Source organism: Micropterus salmoides, unplaced genomic scaffold (assembly GCF_014851395.1).
Source record: "Micropterus salmoides isolate LMB-PRFRI ecotype aquatic unplaced genomic scaffold, ASM1485139v1 Ms_hic_scaffold_19, whole genome shotgun sequence".
Taxonomy (NCBI): Eukaryota; Metazoa; Chordata; class Actinopteri; order Centrarchiformes; family Centrarchidae; genus Micropterus; species Micropterus salmoides.
The window spans coordinates 32,200,744-32,212,882 of NW_024041039.1; the positions used below are offsets into that span (position 1 = coordinate 32,200,744).

At 40.8% G+C, this 12,139-nt stretch overlaps 1 long non-coding RNA gene across 1 annotated transcript; it reads left to right on the top strand.

Moving 5' to 3' along the window:
* The first annotated feature begins 6,823 nt into the window (after positions 1-6,823).
* Positions 6,824-7,286, top strand: LOC119910751. The gene is made up of 2 exons (XR_005445701.1): positions 6,824-6,957; positions 7,081-7,286. It is a non-coding gene; the product is annotated as an uncharacterized LOC119910751 (long non-coding RNA).
* The last annotated feature ends 4,853 nt before the right edge of the window (positions 7,287-12,139 follow it).

Here is a 12,139-nt window from a genome sequence, read left to right on the forward strand (position 1 = left end):
AGGAAGCGTCGGAGCCAGCGGATCAAGGTTCCGGAAAAAGTCTCATTCGTCCCGAAATCCTCCGACAGATCACACTGTGAATCCCATGAGTGAAGCCGCCGGGCCGCCTCAGCGGCCGCAGGGCCCACACCACGGGGAGAACACATCCGGCCATCCTCGGAAAAGAGAGCCATGCTGTACCTCAGTACCCGCACGGAAAAGGCTTCGCAACGGGCACAGGCAGCCCCCTCAAGAGCTGCCCAGGCGTGCTCCATCCCCAAACATGAGACACACATCTCATGAGACTCTCCATCCGTGATGTACCGAGGGCAAGAAAAAACACACCTTCTGTTCATCTGGTTGCCGGACATGCTGGTAGACTTCTTCTTCAGGTAAGACACACTGCTTGTAGGACTGGAGCTTCTTCAAACAACATACAGAGCGCCTGCTGAATAGAAAAAAGCTAATGATGAGTGTGTACAGGTGTGCTTTATACTCCTCCGGCTATTCCGTCACACCTTACCGTTCTAGCAACAAGCCAATAGGATTGGAGTGATTTCATTCACGTTCAGACCTGCTACGCCTAGAGGCGTTCCCATAGTGTCGTAACCGATGCAGTTCGAGTTCCCTCGAAGGGGAACCACTTAAATACACAGGTGAGGGAGAAACTAATTACACATAGGTGAGACCACTAAGGGTGCGTTAGGATCGCCCTATAGTTCCCTGTTAAGTGGACTGCGCAGGGTATTCGGCCATTTTAAGTGAGATTCCAAACCGCAGGGAGCACAACATGTTCAGTTCAAAGGGCACTGTGAACTGTTTAGGGAAGAAGGGAACAACGGTTCATCACTTCGCTGGAAGTTTTCAAGAAAGATCACTCATAAGCCTTTGCGCCTCATAGTACCTAACAATAGAGCAGACCACAGAGTTTGTATATCTGTAATTATTGTCATTGTATCTAATGTCATCATCATTTATATGATTATTTCGGAGGTTAGCTTACCTAAAAACAACAATGCACATATGAATCTTTTTAAGAATGCCGCTGCATATCTTGTAAATAAATCCAATCACATTCATTCACAAGTTACATACATTTTAATAGAATCTAAATAGAAGAAGTTATTGAAATTTATTTATTTGTTTTTATATATATTCAATATTTAATTTCAGTAAATGTCCACAGTAGCAGCGGGTAGGCCTATCCGAGATGTTTACGTTACCAGGGTAACACATGGTGGAACTGACGTGTGCTTTGATGATGTTGCAGGGTGTTCCGAACGGAAGAATATTGTCGAGGGAAGTTCCCTCAACCGACATTCCCTGAGCAAGGAGTAGGGAGTACTGTTTATGTACACTGTGGATTGGAAAGCAGCCCAAGACAATCAAGAACAAGCAGGAAGTAAAACAAAATAAGAGACACAAGGGCAGACTAACTACAAATTAAAACAGGAAGTAAAGCTCACTGAAACACACAAGGAACAATGTCACAACATGAAACATAACACAGACATCAAAAGTAACCAGCTGACAAAAAAACTTCAGAACATAGAGACAGTAAAACAAGACTAGAAAACACTAATGAACTCATAAGTAAACCTGACTAATAAACAAATGACCAAAGTAACACATACTACAGAGAAGAGCAAACACAAGGGCAGGGAATGAACTCAGAAACAAATACAAAACACACCCAACCAACCCAAACCCGTGACAACAAATATAAATGCACACATTTTCTTATCAACATATAATGATAAAGCTGGATACATCAATCTGGACAAACCTTCTGCTTTAGAAAGCAAAACACAACCTGAAAGGTCCCTTTGAAGCCTACAATTAAAAATAGATTTAGATTGTCCAATTTGTATGGCAGAAAACTGAGTGAAATCCTATCCTCTTTAGATTTACTTATAGTGATACCCAAATATTGAACTTTTTTTTCCCTTTATCTCATCTATTGAGAGGATATTGGAATCATGTACAGTCATTATTTCACACTTTTAGATTTAATTTTAAAGCATTTATAATAATTGGTACTTGAAGTCCATTTTGGAGGAACAAACAGGTATCATAAGCCAGCTGATTAATGTATTTAGTAGTGTCACCTATCTTTATACCCTGTACATTCACACACTGAACAATATACAAATTAAGAAGCTCAGCAGCCATTAAAAATAAAAAGGTGAAATAGAACACCCTTGTCTGATCCCACAGTTAACCTCAAAATGGGGGGAAGTGCCATGTACTAAGGACACACAACTATTATATTTCTAAAGTTGTGTTTAAACCCAAAATGTTTTAAAGCCTCATAAATAAAGGGATGCTCAACCTTATCAAAAGCTTTGTAAAAGTCCAAAAACAAGATTATCTAAAAATATCTAATATATCTAAATATCTAAATCTAAAATATCTAGAACCAGACGAATAGTATTGGAAATGTGCCAGCTCTTCATAAAGCCTGACTGTGTTGGAGAAATAATCTCTTCTAAACACAATTTTAACCTTTTAGCATACAGTGCAACAGGCTGAGCAAGTTTGGCACATTCTTGTAAGACTTCAATTAACATGAGATTAATATCCTACTAAAAGGTTACATAGAATTCATAAGGAAGTCCATCTGGCCCGGGACTTTTTTACTCGTTTTAGAATGGCAGCAGTCACTGGTCTGATTTTGATTCTCTGCGCATGTTTTGCATAAGGGAAACATTAGTTCAGGATATTACGGGAAAAATCTAAAGCTATATACGGAGACGATCTAGCGAATACTGCCGTGCTGGACCGGGGTAGATGATGCAGCTGTGTGGAGAACAGGGTGCAGGAGCCCAGGGAGGAGAGCCACGCCCACCTGCAACCAAACAAACTCAGGTAGAGACAGACAGACAGGCACAAAAGGGCAGGGAAAAACAGTAGAGAACAAAAGGTAAACAGAGGAGAGGAACCACCGGATATAACAATGTTAGAATACAAAACATTAACCATTATGAGTGACACACACCACAATGAAAGATTGAAAATACAGAAGATATCATATAACATAGGCTATCCTACATTATTTATTAGTCCTAGTCTATAGCTTAGATCATATGTCCTGTCTACATCGTAATTTACTAATGTGCTCTCTTCATATGTTTTTGTTTGTAACTTTTAACCAAAGATGTTGTTGGGGTGTCTGTCAGTCCCCATGTTCTCCACCTCCTCCCCTCCTCACCCACTATGGTAGCCTGTAGGTCTCACATACGCTCTCCTGGCATTTAAGGGGAGACACACAAAAATTCCTATAGTTGATAGTATCAATCAAACGGTTTTGTCTTTTAATAGGCCTACTTCATTGTTTATAGACATTGTGTGCACTACAAGGATGACACAGGGTTTTAATGTTTCACGCAAGCACACTGTTTTGAGGTAGGCTATGCTATTAACACAGTTGTTTTCACACATAAACCCATCCAACTAACCCTGCCTTTCTGGCAATGCTGTTGGTTACTTCAATCGCTGTCCTTAAGAGTCAAACAAGATCACAATGTAAGAAAAGAGTATATAAGAAAATCACTCACACATTTGAAACATTTCGTCACTGAGAAAGTTTAATCGTCATTATTATTTACAAGACAAGAAAGTACAGTACCTACCCACATCCTGGTAGGGACCATGCTCTCCACTCTTCACATCTAGGTGTTTACTGCATGTCAGAGTCAGAGACTCACACACACACACACCACATCACCATGAGGAATTCTCTACAATATTTGCTTTTTAAAATCTTGATATTCCTCCCAGCCTCATGATGATGCAGACAGAATATAGTACACTATACCTACCTTAATTGAACGGTATACAGGAGGCTAATAAACGTAGGTAGTGTCATAAAATTCATAAGGGCCTTGATCAGTAATGCGCAACCACCCCCACACCCACGACATCCGCACCCCCGATTTATGCGCATTCACGAGAGTCTACTGCTAGAGTGGTCAGTGCTAGCTGGAGCCAAGACAGAAAAAGTAATTAACATCAACTGGAGAGCAAATACTGTTGGCTGAATGAGACGCACCAGAATTAAAAAATAGCTACAGGAGAATTTTACTTGTCTAATAATGTAAAGTAGGTAGGGCTGCATACTGTGCATGTTTGCACATGTACTGTAAATCCAATGTAACTTATTTGCACGTTCCTAAACTAACTGTAATTTAATAGCCATATTTTACATATCCTTATTATTCTTTTATGTTTTGAAATCTTATGTCAATTTCAGATTTTATATTTATTATTCTTGACCTGCAGTATATTTTTTTAACCTACTATGTTCATTGTTAAGTACCAAAAGACCAAATCAATTCCTTCTATGTGTATACCTATTTGACATGAAAGCTGATTCTGATTCTGTGATGACCAGTGAACAAACCCAAAGTCACAGCTACAGGGTTTCACTCGAAACTTTAAAGTGACAGCTTTTAAATCAGTCGCTCTCCCCCGACCTACTTACTGCGCTTAAACACAGCATGCATCTGTCTTCTTAGACAAAAAGAGGATCCAGGGGGTGCGCGCACCACACTTAGGCAATCGCTGCTGTAGACCAATTGCCTTGAATTTGAATGCTACAGTCCAGCTGCTTAATTGTGGGCAGTATTGATGGCATTGGGTAGGGGTGAGGGTGGCAGACATAGCTGGGGAGATTTTAATGATGATTTTTCAACTGGACTGAAAAACTTTTCTTTGGGTGACAGCACATGTCGGGGTTGAGGGGAATGAGGTGGCAGATAGGGTAGCTATAGGAGGCTCGGGTGAAGTGACTGAAGGGGAAGTTAAAAATGGCGAGGGGCCAAATGTTTTTATATATATCAATCCACCAGTGCCCTTCACGGCGTGAAGCGCATGGCGCATTTGCATTTGGGGCATGTCCAACTCAATTTTGTTAGTTTGACGGCAGAAAAAATGGTCTGTCCACCAGGTGAAAGGTTCAAAAGGGTCCTACTAAGTCTGAATTAGTCACGGGTGTGTAGGGCATAACATGCAATACACCAGTCCGTGTCATTTCATATTCTCTTTTAAAGCCAAGTCCACTTGTACTTTGGCGCATTGCAATTAAGATAGCGTATGAATGGCGCATTATGAAAAACACCAATTGACTGATTGAACTGCAGACTCACAGCAGAGAGGGGATATGGAGAGAAGTGTGGACGTGATATAAAAAACATCTCTGATCATGAAGCCTGTGTTACTCTGCTGCTCTGTAGTTTATCAGTGCAGATTCAGAACTCCAGTCTGTTAACAGACAGAAAGACATTGTCTGCTCTATGAAACATCTGGATCCTCAAATCACAACAAATATTGTGAGGTATTTGCGCAGCAAAACATAATTTAGACACTCTGGAGCTCAGGATTGATCAGGAGGACAGCTGCTTTACCCTTAAACAGTTTCACTGTATGAACATGACTGTGTATGAGACCTTTGGATGTGTAGAAGAACACAGAAAATTACAACATTACAAGTTACGCTGCTGTGCCTCGTGCGTAAATGCGCGCAGTGTTACAGTAATGCGCCCCTAAAATAACAAAAACAGTGAAATACTGTGCCATTGACTTTAGACCTGTTTTTTTGGTCAATGGCCACATGACCACACTTCATTTTAAGACCAACACTCCCATGGGGGCACAGATGGGCGCAAGTGCATTTGCTATTTAAACAACAGGTTATAGCCTTCATTTAGGCTAAATAAAATGATTAGTTTTTATTTTATTTATATTGTTCATTTTCTTATTATTGCAGGTGTGACAATAATATGAAAAGCCTAAATAATAAATTAGCATGATAATGTCACTTAATATCAGTCACAACTGACATATTTAGGCAGAATATGACAACATTTTGTGAGTTTCGTGCTGTGAAGGTCAGTGCATGATACCAATATAGTTCAGTGCTACCTTCCGTGGTTGTATGGGAAACACACTCCTGTCACACTGTGGGCGTGTCTGTTCTGTTTTGTCAGTTGGTTGTTTTCAGTCAGTCATGTTATTAATAGTCTGTTTAGTATCTGTCTTATTGTTTTGGGTCCTGTCCTATGTCCAGTATCAGTTATGTAGTCTGTTGTGTTTTGAGTTTCTCTGAGTTATTGTTTTGTCAGTTCAGTATCTGTTATTTAGTCGGTTTTGGTTCCACGTCTTAGCTCCCAGTCCTGTGCCTTAGTTCATGTCGTAGTATTTGCTTCTAGTCCTTTCTCTGCATCATTTTGGTTTAGTCTGCTCGGTGCTCTGTGTTCTAGTTCTGTGTTCTCGTTTAGGGTTTGTCTGATTACATGGGTTTCAGTTATTGTCTAAGTTAGTTTCTTGTCTGGTATTTTGTTACATATGTTCTGTCTGTGTTGGTTGTTTTGCCCCGTGCCTGCCTGTCAGGTGTTCCGTCTGTTCCCTCCAGTATTCCTCTGCCTGCTAGTCTCTCTGTTTTCCCTGCTGTATTCCTCTGCCTGCTAGTCTCTCTGTTTTCCCTCCAGTATTCCTCTGCCTGCTAGTCTCTCTGTTTTCCCTGCTGTATTCCTCTGCCTGCTAGTCGGTTCTGTGTTTTGAGTTCCTGTTGGATTCTTGTCTTATGTCCTTGGTCTTTTGTACCCTGTATGTCTGTTTATATTTATTCATCTTTCTGTTGGCATTTGTCTGTGGGCTTGTTGGTAGTTCTGTTAGTTTGGGCCTGTTTGGTATCTGTCTGTGTTCCTGTCAGTTCATCACCCTGCCTGTCTGTGTCTGTCTGCTGCTTATTAGTATCACCTGTTTGTGCTCCCGCCCTCCTCGTTAGCCAGTGTTTAAATGTGTGTGACTTCTGTTCAGCTGTTGCTGCTTTGTTGTATGTTCATCCACTGCTGTGTGTCTTGCTTGCCTGCCTCTGCTACCAAGTTTGTTGGATTATCCTTTTGTTTTGTCTCCCCTGGATCATTTGTTATGGACTGTTTTTGCTGCTCTGCGGACAACCTTAGTTTGGACTCTGCTGTAAGTTTAGTACCCAGAAACTGTACCTGCTCTGCCTCTGTGTCCGGCGTTTGGGTCCTAAAACCTGTTCCTGCCAGCACACACGTCAAACTGTGATAACTCCTGCTTGTTTGGTTTTTACAGACTCATCAGGCATGCAGACCAGCAAAAGTTTAAAAGTCCAAACAACAACAACAAGTATTTATTGGGGAGAAACAATTCTAATCAATTCCAAACGGAAAATGTTTTTTTGCAAAACCATAGCCTACATGGCGGTGTAAAACTACTCTTCACAAATAAAAAATAAAAAACCCGAGGGAGACACACGCTCTCTTCAAGGGACCATAAAACAATAGGCCTAACATGAAGGGTTATATATAAACACAGCCTATGAAATAGACGACTTTGCACTAAGTCTATTTCATAGGCTGTGTTTATATATAACCCTTCATGTTAGGCCTATTGGCATATGTTCTATATCTCACAATAATTGCAAGCCATACTTTGGGGCTAAAGGCGGTTTGAAACAAAAGTCGATCTGCTGCAGCATTCATTTTGATGATCACGATTCCTAAAAGTTTTCACTCTATTCAGCCTAGCGTTGCTGTTGGCAAATGAAAATGAATACAGGGTTTGTGCATGTTCAGCCTACTCTGTGCAAGTGGATGTTAGAAATGAATAGTACAAAAATGACTGCATTCTCTATAGAGATCAATTTTTACCCTTTTGGTGCTTATTCATAAATGCTGGGGTTTTTTTGCCCGTTGGTGGTTCTAGACTGAGGCGGGGGCGCAGAAAATGCAACAAAGCCCCCTCCTGCCCCCTCGTGGCACCGGACCCAAGCTATGGGTCTTGTTTGAGCGGGGACAGTGTAGAGGTGCAGGTGCTATTTGGTAGAATGGAGTGCCTCAGCATCATCAGTGAGAGACTGACTCATATATGGCAGCAAGAGTAGGATGCAGACAAGAGGGAGAAAGCTGCACAACCTTCAACCTGCAGTTAGGCTTGCAATAGGCAATAGACTGATCATGTCAGGAGGATAACGTTATGACACGGCTGGATTGCTGTCTCTGTACCTCCCCGTTCATACTAAAGGGGAGCGAAAGAGATGGCAGTTGTGAAAACTGTGGAGTCCTGGGCCCGTATTTATCAAGCTTCTCAGATACTCATAAGAACACTGCAACTAATTTGAGTGAAGTGTAGGACTAAATCTTAAGTGTCAGTCTTAGTGCTGATTCACAACACTTTGCTGTGCCGCAAACAGGATTTTGGATGACGATGTCACCGAGGACCAATCACTGAAGAGATTTCCTTCTTTAAGAATAATAATAATAATAAAAGAATAACAATGAGATAAAATCACATTGAATGGTGAAATTCCTAAGAGGAGTTTATATATATGTTTAACACACATTTAACAATAACTTTTTTCTCTTTTCAAGAGAATACATTCTGATATAGGCCTACAAAAGATAAAAAAGTTGATCTTTATATGAGTGCCATCAACTGCACCTACTACTCCTGTATTGCCGGCTATTTGCATGAACTGTGTCTGCTTCTGTCGGATTACGGGGGTTGTTGTTGGGAAGTCGATGAAACGCGTGACAATGTTTTTTAAACCCACGAACACACTAAGACAGATGGTGGTCCACCCCAAAGACCGCACACCCAAACACAAGAAAAGCAATCTAGTGTATGCGGTCCAATGCAGTGAGGAATGCACAGACCTGTATATTGGGGAGACTAAACAACCACTACACAAACGCATGGCTCAACACAGAAGGGCCAACTCCTCAGGTCAAGACTCTGCAGTCTACTTACATCTGAAGGACAGAGGACACTCGTTTGAGGACCACCAGGTGCACATTTTAGACAGAGAAGATGGATGGTTTGAAAGAGGTGTCAAGGAAGCATCTACACCAGGGTTGAGAAGCCGTCATTGAACAGAGGAGGGGGTCTACGCCACCACTTATCCCCCACTTACAATGCTGTCCTTTCATCACTTCCCAGGAAACTCAACAAACGTAACCTATTGGCCTCAGGTGAAGATACCAACGATGGTCGTTCTTGGCCACAGGTAGTCTTAACGACTGTAACGACTGTCGTCACAGCAACAAGGAACACTAACGAACCAGCGGTATCGATGACCCGGGATAACGACCCCACTGAGGTTAAATAGCTGAGTTTCCCTGCCAGTCAGTCAGAACTGAAGAAGTCCTTTGGATGAGGGACGAAACGTCTTCCAGTATCTTCAACCAAGTCCAGTTGCCCTTGATTTTAACCTTCGTTGGATATTTACGGTTGGGGCGGGACGGGATACACTCCTCATCAGTTACATACACATATTTTTCAGAATTTTCAGAATTTAATTAAATATAAAGAAACACAAGCAAAGGTTAGGAAAATCATACAAAAAGCAAAAAAGCAAAGCTGGCAGGCTTTTTGTGGTAAAATTGGTAGAGCAACACCTGTCGGAGATGTGTGGAACATGATTAAGAATATGCGAGGAATCAGAAGGGAATGGCAGTATCCAGTACTGAAGATGGGGGAGGAAGCAGCGGTGATGATAGCGAAGTTCCGATAACTTGACGGAGGAGGGTAAGAGAGGAAGGTCAATAATAAGATCAGCACATGGTGGATTACTTGAAAGAAGGCTTGATACTAACAGTACAATGGATGCTCCAATTACTATGGAGGAAATGAGGAGGGCAATAGCAAGATCTGGACAAACATCTCCGGGGAAGGATGATATTTGCTATATAATGTTAGAACATTTAGGTCTTTTAGCATCTACTAAGTTGCTAGGTTTTTATAATAAAGTATGGGTATTAGGGAAATTGCCAGCTGGGTGGAAAGAAGCAGTAATTATTCCATCAGGAAACCAGGGAAGGATTCGTCAAGTCCAGTGAACTATAGGCCAATAGCACTTACATCACATATAGGAAAGATAATGGAAAGAATGATTACAGAAAGATTATCATTTTACATGGAAAGCAGAGGAATTTTATCACCTCATCAGAGTGGATTTAGGAGGGGTAGAGGAACTATGGATCCTGTTATGTGTTTAGAAACAAAAATAAGGAAAGCGCAAGTTAATAAAGAATCTGTAATGGCAGTGTTCTTTGACGTAGAGAAGGCATATGATATTGTTTGGAAGGAGGGATTTATGATAAAATAAAAAATGATCGGAATAGCAGCTAGGACATATAATTGGATCAAGGAATTCTTGTTTGAGAGAATTACACAAGTCAGAATTGGGACAGCTGTATCAGGAAGATATATGGTAGAGAATGGTACTCCTCAGGGCAGTGTCATTAGCCCTGTACTCTTTTCCATTATGATTAATGATGTTTTTTCTCAAGTTCAGGGTGATATTGGACAGTCACTGTTTGCTGATGACGGAGCCTTGTGGAAAAGGGGAAAGAACATTAATCATATTTAGGGTAAAATACAAGAGGCAGTTAATGTGGTGGAAAGCTGGTCATTTGCATGGGGATTCAAGTTTGCAATTGGAAAAACTAAGACAGTAGTCTTCACTAAAAAGAGAGGTGTCGATACTCAGTCAAAGATGTATGGGCAAAAGATAGAGCAAGTAAAAGTCTTTAGATTTTTGGGTATGTGGTTTGATGATAAGTTAACATGGAATGAACATATCAGTAAGATAAATACCAAGTGTAAAAAGATACTGAATGTGATGAGATGCTTAACAGGGTCAGAATGGGGAGCAAGTAGGGCTGCTATTAAAAATGTGTATATAGCGCTGATTAGATCAGTATTAGACTATGGGTGTATTGCTAATGGATTGGCAGCAAAAACTTCATTAAAGAAGTTGGAGGTGGTGAGAGCTCAAGCCTTGAGACTCTGTTGTGGGGCTGTAAAAACAACTCCTGTGTCTGCTCTTCAGGTTGAGGTGGGGAAATGCCGCTGAATATTAGATGTGAACAGTTAATGATGCACTACTGGGTAAATCTGCAAGGGCAGCCTGAGGATCAACATCCTACAACAAAGATACTTCTCCCATGTTGGGAGAGTGAAAGGGCCAAACGGGGTTGCTTTGCATGGAAATGTGAGGAAATTGCTGGAGACATGACATTAAGTCAAGGAAGATATATCCCTACTGTGCCATTATCTGTAACACCACCCTGGATGTTTCCTTCAGTGTCAGTTGACTTATATTTTCTGGGAAAAATGCAGGGTCAAAAAGGTTGTGGAAATATTGCAGTATTGGTTGAAGATAGGTTACAAACACTATATCAAACATTTGTCCAGGTATATACAGATGGATCCAAGGTTCCTAATACAGGCAGAACCAGTTTTGTTTTCAGTATTCCTGTCTTACATGTTTCTGTTTAAAAGGACATCAGATCATTTATCCGTATATACAGTTGAGATGTTGGCAATTGTAACAGCATTACAGCGGATAGAAGAATTACAAATTAAGAAAGTTATTCTTTGTACAGACTCATGCTCTGCATTAATGTCACTGCAGTCATTTACATCTCACAGCAGGCAAGACATGGTTAATGAGATTTATGAAACGTTGTTCAGAATTAAAAATATGAACATGCTGATAACATTTATGTGGACCCCAGCTCACAGAGGGATTAAGGGAAATGAAGGTGTGGATGCATTAGCAAAACAGGCTCTGAAACATGAGGAGGAACACCATTAAGGAGAGAACAGCTGGGATAGAGGAAATACAGGGCAACATCTCTACAGCAGGATGTGGGCACAGGAAGGACAGCTAGAAGAAACAATAAAGAGGAGAATATCTTGACAAGGCTGAGGGTAGGGCATACTAGACTTAAGAAAACACTGCACTTAATAAACAAGTACCCTTCAGGATTATGTGAACACTGTCAAATAGAGGAATCAGTAGAACATGTAATTCTTCACTGTCAAAAATTCTCTCGAACGAGAAACATTAAGGAGGGAAATCAGAAAGCCTGGACAGGAAGAATTAAGTCTAAAAAATGTATTTGACATTGAGGTAGGGAAACTCTTCCATTATTTGAAAGAAACTGGATTGATCAATAGAGTTTAGTGAACAGGGAAATAATTCATTCATTCATCTTTTTTGTTTGTTTTTTGTGCTGTGTTTTGTTTTTTTGTTTGTTTATTTATTTAATTTATGTATTTATCAAGGGATAGAAACTCTGGTCCACGCTCCAACATAGTAGGTGGCGGTAATGCACCTTAACGC